Source organism: Symphalangus syndactylus, chromosome 15 (assembly GCF_028878055.3).
Source record: "Symphalangus syndactylus isolate Jambi chromosome 15, NHGRI_mSymSyn1-v2.1_pri, whole genome shotgun sequence".
Classification (NCBI taxonomy): domain Eukaryota; kingdom Metazoa; phylum Chordata; class Mammalia; order Primates; family Hylobatidae; genus Symphalangus; species Symphalangus syndactylus.
Window position 1 is genome coordinate 102,276,654 of NC_072437.2, and position 6,556 is coordinate 102,283,209.

Genomic DNA, 6,556 nt, shown 5'->3' on the forward strand with positions numbered 1-6,556 from the left:
AAGATTCTGGGTGGAGTAGGCAGCTTCTGTAATAATCTGAAATGGTTCACAGTGATACCCACCTCCTGGGTTTTTGTTGTTGCTGTTGAGACGGAGTCTTACTCTGTCGTCTTGGCTCACTGCAACCTCTGCCTCCCAGATTCAATGAATTCTTCTGCCTCAGTCTCCTGAGTAGCTGGGAGTGCAGGCATGTGTCACCGTGACAGGCTAATTTTCGTATTTTTAGTAGAGATGGGGTTTCACCATGTTGGCCAGGCTGGTCTGGAACTCCTGACTTCAAGTGATCTGCCTGCCCTGGCCTCCCAAAGTGCTGGGATTACAGGCATGAGCCACCAAGCCCAGCCCTCACCTCCTGTTCTTCATGTCCTTGTGTGATCCCTTCTTGAGTGTGGGCTGGTCCTAGTGATATACTACTAATGAAGACAATACTGCAGAAGTGATGGGCTGTCCCTTCTGAGATTAGGTTTAAGAGACTGTGACTTCATCTCATTGGCACACATACTCCTTTGGCTTCTCTGATGAAGCCACCTGCCACATTGTGGGATGCTCTACAGAGAAGCCCATGTTTCAGGAAGCTAAGAGAGGCCTCTGGCTAACAGCTCTGAGGAACTGAATACTGTTAACAGTGACATGCATAAGCTTTCTCTCTTCCTCAGTTTAGCCTTGGATGACGTAGTTCCAACTGACACATTAAATGCAGCCTGATGAGTGACCCAAAGCCAGAGAAAACAGCCCGGATTGCTGACCACAGATACTCTGAGATAAAAAAGCGACTATCTGTGCAGTACTAATACAAGTACTAATATTACCTGTGCTTGTACTAGTACAAGCAACTCGTCAACTGCAGGCACAGGATAATAGGGGATCCCAGTGGAGTTGGAAGGCTGTGGTGGCAGGAGTGGCTGCAGGGGAAGGGGCGAGCACCTGAGAGCCTACTGCTGGCCCTGAGAGTGTCTGACAAGGTACATAAGACCTGTGTGCTGTATCAGCCAAGTCCCACATTCTCAGAGGCATCACAGCATTGTAGAAAGATAATATACTCTGCGGTCAGAAAGAAATGGGTTTAGCTCTGTCTGAGGTGATCGGATCAAGTTGCTTAAGCTATTTGAATCATTTGAATCTCAGTTTTCTTCTCCGTGAAGTGGGAATAATACCTCCTATTTAGAGGATTGGTTGAGCTACATGTGTAGCAATACTCCTGACATATACGGGCTCATAACACGTGGTCTTTATTTTGATGATTGTAGATTGTCATCTTTGGTAAGCTTGAACAATTTATCTTGCTGAAACTCTTTCCAATAGACATTTACTTGACTTGATGCTTCTGAGACAACACCCTTTTTTCTTCTCCTATCTTTCTGGCTACCCCTTTTTCTTTTGGTGGCTTTTATTTTTCCTAACTACATTTTTGTTGTTTGTTTTCTGCAAGAAGCCATAATGGGGCTCCTTTTCTTCCTCTTCATATTCTTCCTGAGCAATCTTATCTCTAGGGGAATCATTTTTTTCCCTCTCCCAAGTCCCTGCTGGTCATAAAATGGGAACATACACCACCAACACTTTCAACCATTTAGAAGCACCCATTTGGGAGGAGTAATATTTCATTCTTCTCCACATTTCTAACCTGTTTTATATCCAGGAGTGGGTGTGACTTAACTTTTTGGTGAGATTGGAACAAATGGTTCACTATATAACCCTAGCCTATGGTTTGCTAGAGTTCTTTCTCTCTCTCTCTCAGCTGGGCGTTATCCAGCTATTTTGTCTGAATTGAGCAGGTAAGTTCAAAGTTGTTTAAAATTAAAGAACTATAGAGTCTGAATAAACATTGTTGACACAAGTGCTTTAAGAATTCAAAGTGTAAGGCTGGTATTTACTATTTCATTTCAGGTAAGGAAGATTAAATACAGTTTTATTTTTAACCTCCCAAGGTTATAACCTATAATATTAAGACTATGTTAACCTTAATCCTTATTCAAATGTTTGTCGTAGGAAATTGTGTCAGCTCACTAAAGTTATACATTTTATTTGTCATAGGAAATTGAATTTACTCACCAACCTTTTGATAATTCACCCATGACTATGACTTCATTGATCTTACTAAAATTGACCTTATCTACATTTAAACTCTGTACATTCTCTTTAGATAGGAAACTATCTCAAGCCCTTAGTTTAGATTTTTCTTCTTGCTGATTGTATAGTTAAAATAAAATGCCAAATCTCATATTTTTACACTTCCAAATGAGGTCCCAGTCTACTCTTTCCAACAATAAGGGATATATTTAGATTCTTATTTGACTTTTTTCATATTTCCTGATTGATTCTGAATCTAGAGAGGAAGGATATAACAAACTGGTCCTTTTGAACCCTAATAAAAGCCGGGTATTCACTGGGGATTTGCTTTCATTGTAGCATGCCACTTGGTGGTCGGCGTTGTGAGAAGGGAGTAGATAACGCCATTTAATTCTAGCACAGGCAGCTAACACTTCCGAAAAGACCCTGCGTTTCTCAAAAGGCTGAACTGACTTTAGCCTTATCAGTCTATGTAGACTTATTAACGCTTGTAATTTTGGTCCTATTAAACCCCTGATTACTTACTATATTGAGATTGTGAATTTGGGGATCATACTTTCTCATACACCACTTTGCTGTTACACTTGCACTTCTCTCCGTTTATAATACCCAGCTCTTAAATGCCACATAGCCCATGGCTCGGTATTTTCTGCTCAAATGCTGGCTCCTTGAGGCTTCGTTTCCTGACCCTTCCTCTCCCCTGCGTTTCAAAGCTTGATGTAGTGCTTCATCTGAGCTTGTTTCTCCTGGGATATGTATCTATGGAGCTCATGACAGTGTTGTGATTAAAACATACACAAATTCTTTCTGTTTTTGCTAAATAGATTATGAGTTTCTTGGATGCAGAGATCATGGTTTTCATTTATGTAACTTTAGTGCTTAGTATGCTGTCAATGAATGTTTACTAAAAATAAATAAAATGAATAAACAAACTCTGTTAAGTAGAGTGACCAATTGTTCTAGCTGTGGACTAGTACCAACTTATAACTTTATCCTAACATAATTATTAACAGTACCCCCTTTCACTCTCAAAAGTGTTCCAGTTTGGAGGATAAATTCTAGGTCACCTTATTCATAAGGATTCTTGGGGGAGATACAGAGCTGAATTGCTTTTGTTTTTTTTGCATCTAAGAGGATAATGTTCTCAGATTTTCTGGGAAGCAGAGACAATGATTCTTATAAATTATAATAACAAAAATCTCTCAATGATAATTTTCTTACCTACAAAATGAAACTAGCTAATGGTTTCACAGATTTCTGTGATAATATGTGTATTAGTTCACCGCGGCTGCCACAACAAAATACCACAGTCTGTGTTGTTTAAACAACAGACTTTATTTTCTCACAGTTCTGTAGGCTGGAAGTCCAAGATCAAGTTGTCTGCAGGTTTGGGTTTTCGAGGTCTCTCTGGAGGCTCACAGATGGCTGCCTTCTTGCTACGTCCTCACATGGCCTTTTCTCTGTGTGTACATCGTGGTGTCTCTTCCTCTTTTTGTGAAGACACTAGTTATACTTAATTAAAGTCCTGCTCTTATAACCTCATTGAACCATCATTACCTCCTTTAAAGTCCCTTATCTCCAAATACAGTCACATTGGGGGTTGAGAAGTCAACATACAATTTTGGGGAACACAATTCAGTCCATAATATGTATGTATAAATATATGGTGTGTGAATTTTTATATCTACACCTACCAATCCATATATAAAAAGTCATTTTGAAAATAACACGATGAGGACCTTTCTGTTTTGGACAGAATAATATAAATGGGTGGTAGAAGAGTTTTTTTTTGTGATGCAGTCTCCCTCTGTCGCCCAGGCTGGAGCACATTGGCATGATCTCAGCTCACTGCAACCTCCACTTCCTGGGTTCAAGTGATTCTCCTGCCTCAGCCTTCTAAGTACCTGGGATTACAGGCACGTGCCACCATGTCTGGTTAATTTTTGTATTTTTCATAGAGATGGGGTTTCACCATGTTGGCCAGGTTGGTCTCGAACTCCTGACTTCAAGTGATCTGCCTTCCTTGGCATCCCAAAGTTCTGGGATTGCAGGCATGAGCCACTATGCCTGACCCTTTTTATTCAATCTAATATTATCAGATTATTTTGTTTGAGCTTTAAAAACAAATTTATTACTCTGTAACAGATAATAATAATTTACTCATTTAAAATAATACATACAACTTCTAGGCTGGGCACAGTGCCTCACACCTGTAATCCCAGCACTTTGGGAGGCTGAGGTGGATGGATCATTTGAGGCCAGGACTGTGCATGGCTGTTGTTCTCCATGCTTAAGAGGCCATAGTTGTGGCAAAACCTCGTCTCTACTAAAAATACAAAAGATTAGCTGGGCGTGGTGGTGGGCCCCTGTAATCCCAGTTACTTGGGAGGCTGAGGCAGGAGAATCACTTGAACTGGGGAGGCAGAGGTTGTAGTGAGTCAAAATCGGCCACTGCACTCCAGCCTGGGTGACAGAGTGAGACTTCATCTCAAAAATAAATAAATAAATAAATAAATAAATAAATAAATAAACAAACAAACAAAACAAAACAAAACAAAAAAACAAGAAACCATACAACTTTTAGACCTTGTCAAGAGAAGTCTTTGTCAGGGTACCATGCTTCAGAGGCCTGCTAGACCCCTTTTTTCTGTGGGGTGAGGAGTCCATAGGCCAAAAGGACATGTGGGTGCCTAGATCTCTGGGATTTCTGCTCAAACATTCTCAAGCTGTATCTGGGACCTCTTTGGGCCTCCTTTGAGTCTCCATCCTCCTGAGTGTGGTCTGTACCACTGGTAGTATAGCACGGGCGATTGTTGCTTAAGAAGAAGAGTTCTGCTTCCTCCTAACTACCATATTCTGGTGTGGAACTGGAAGGGATCCTAGATAATTACGAGGCTATATAATAGATACAATAATAAATAGAACCTATTTTAGTTGATGGTTTGACTTGATTTTTTACCTTTCAAATATTTAAATCTATGCTGTATGAGTCTTCATTTGTATTCTTGCTCCAGGCTCCACACATATTAGGAGTGAACTTTTTATTTTTTTGAGATGGAGTCTCGCTCTGTAGCCCAGGCTGGAGTGCAGTGGCACCATCTCATCTTACTGCAGCCTCCACCTCTCAGGTTCAAGTAATTCTCCTGCCTCAGCCTCTCGAGTAACTGGGATTACAGGCATGCCCCACCACGCCAGGCTAATTTTTGTATTTTTAGTACAGATGGGGTTTCACCATGTTGTCCAGGCTGGATTTGAACTCCTGACCTCAAGTGATCTGTCCACCTTGGCTTCCCAAAGTGCTGGGGTTACAGGCGTGAGCCACCCTGCGTGGCCTGGGGTGAAAGTTTTTAATGAGCATTTATTATTTGCCATTCACAATGCCAAGTGTCATTTATCATTTGATCTACACAACAGATAATTGATAGGTCATATTGCTGATCTCAGTTTACAGAAATGAAACTGTGGACAAAGTCAACCCTGCTCAAAGAAGCAGAGTTGGTCCTGGAATGGAGCTCTGACCTCAGAGACTGAACTTAGCCCCTCTACCCTACTCTAGGGCCATTCAAAGAGTGATAGTAATTCTCATTCATTTTAAAGGACATAAAACATGAACTCATTGACCACAAATAGTGAGTTTGTCTGAAGATAATAATCATCTGGGAATCTGCAACAAATTGTTCAGATTCCAAAATTTGCATTTTCAGACATAAGACTTATAAAAACTGCATGCATTATTCTGTAACTGGTTCTGCCTTAAGTGGTGTAACTGCACAACGGAAAGAGTGGGTAATCTTGTTCAAATGAAAGTTTCTTCAAATAATGGAACAAATGACTTGCAGGAATCTACATGAAACTGAAAAGAAGTAGCTCCCTATCACTTATCAAGGAGTGTTGAAAGGTATGGGGGCAGGTAGTTTTTCTACTCATCTTGAAATGAAATGATAGTGGTTGAGAATTCCACCAACGCATACATATTTTTGCTCCTCTTTTTTTGAATGTACACTACTGGCAGGCAGGATTCACAGTGCGGAACATTAGAACACATCTTTACCTACACATATACTAGAACTGTTGTCTAATTTAGAACAGAGTGTTCTTCCTTTGCTCCTTATTGGGCCCTAGTAGAAACTTCACAGGTCTGTAAACAAGGTCATTTAGTGCCTTGCTTTTTTGCCCATCATGTTTATGTTTGTTCCCAATAAGACTGGTTTGTAATTTGGAGAATGACATCTTTTTTTGGTTCTTCACATGACCACGAATGTCCCAAGCTCCTGATGATTTGTAAACCACAAGATACAGCAGGTGAAATGTATTAGTTTAATAATAAACATAAACACAGGGAACAGTCTGATCTTATAAAACACTAATTATGCAAATTTCTCACATTAAATAGTGGTCTTAATAATGGCAAGGTCTCAGTCCCAGCTGCTTTTCCAATTCAAGAACTTCTTTGTATGTGATTTAAAAATTCCAACTTATTTCCAGGATA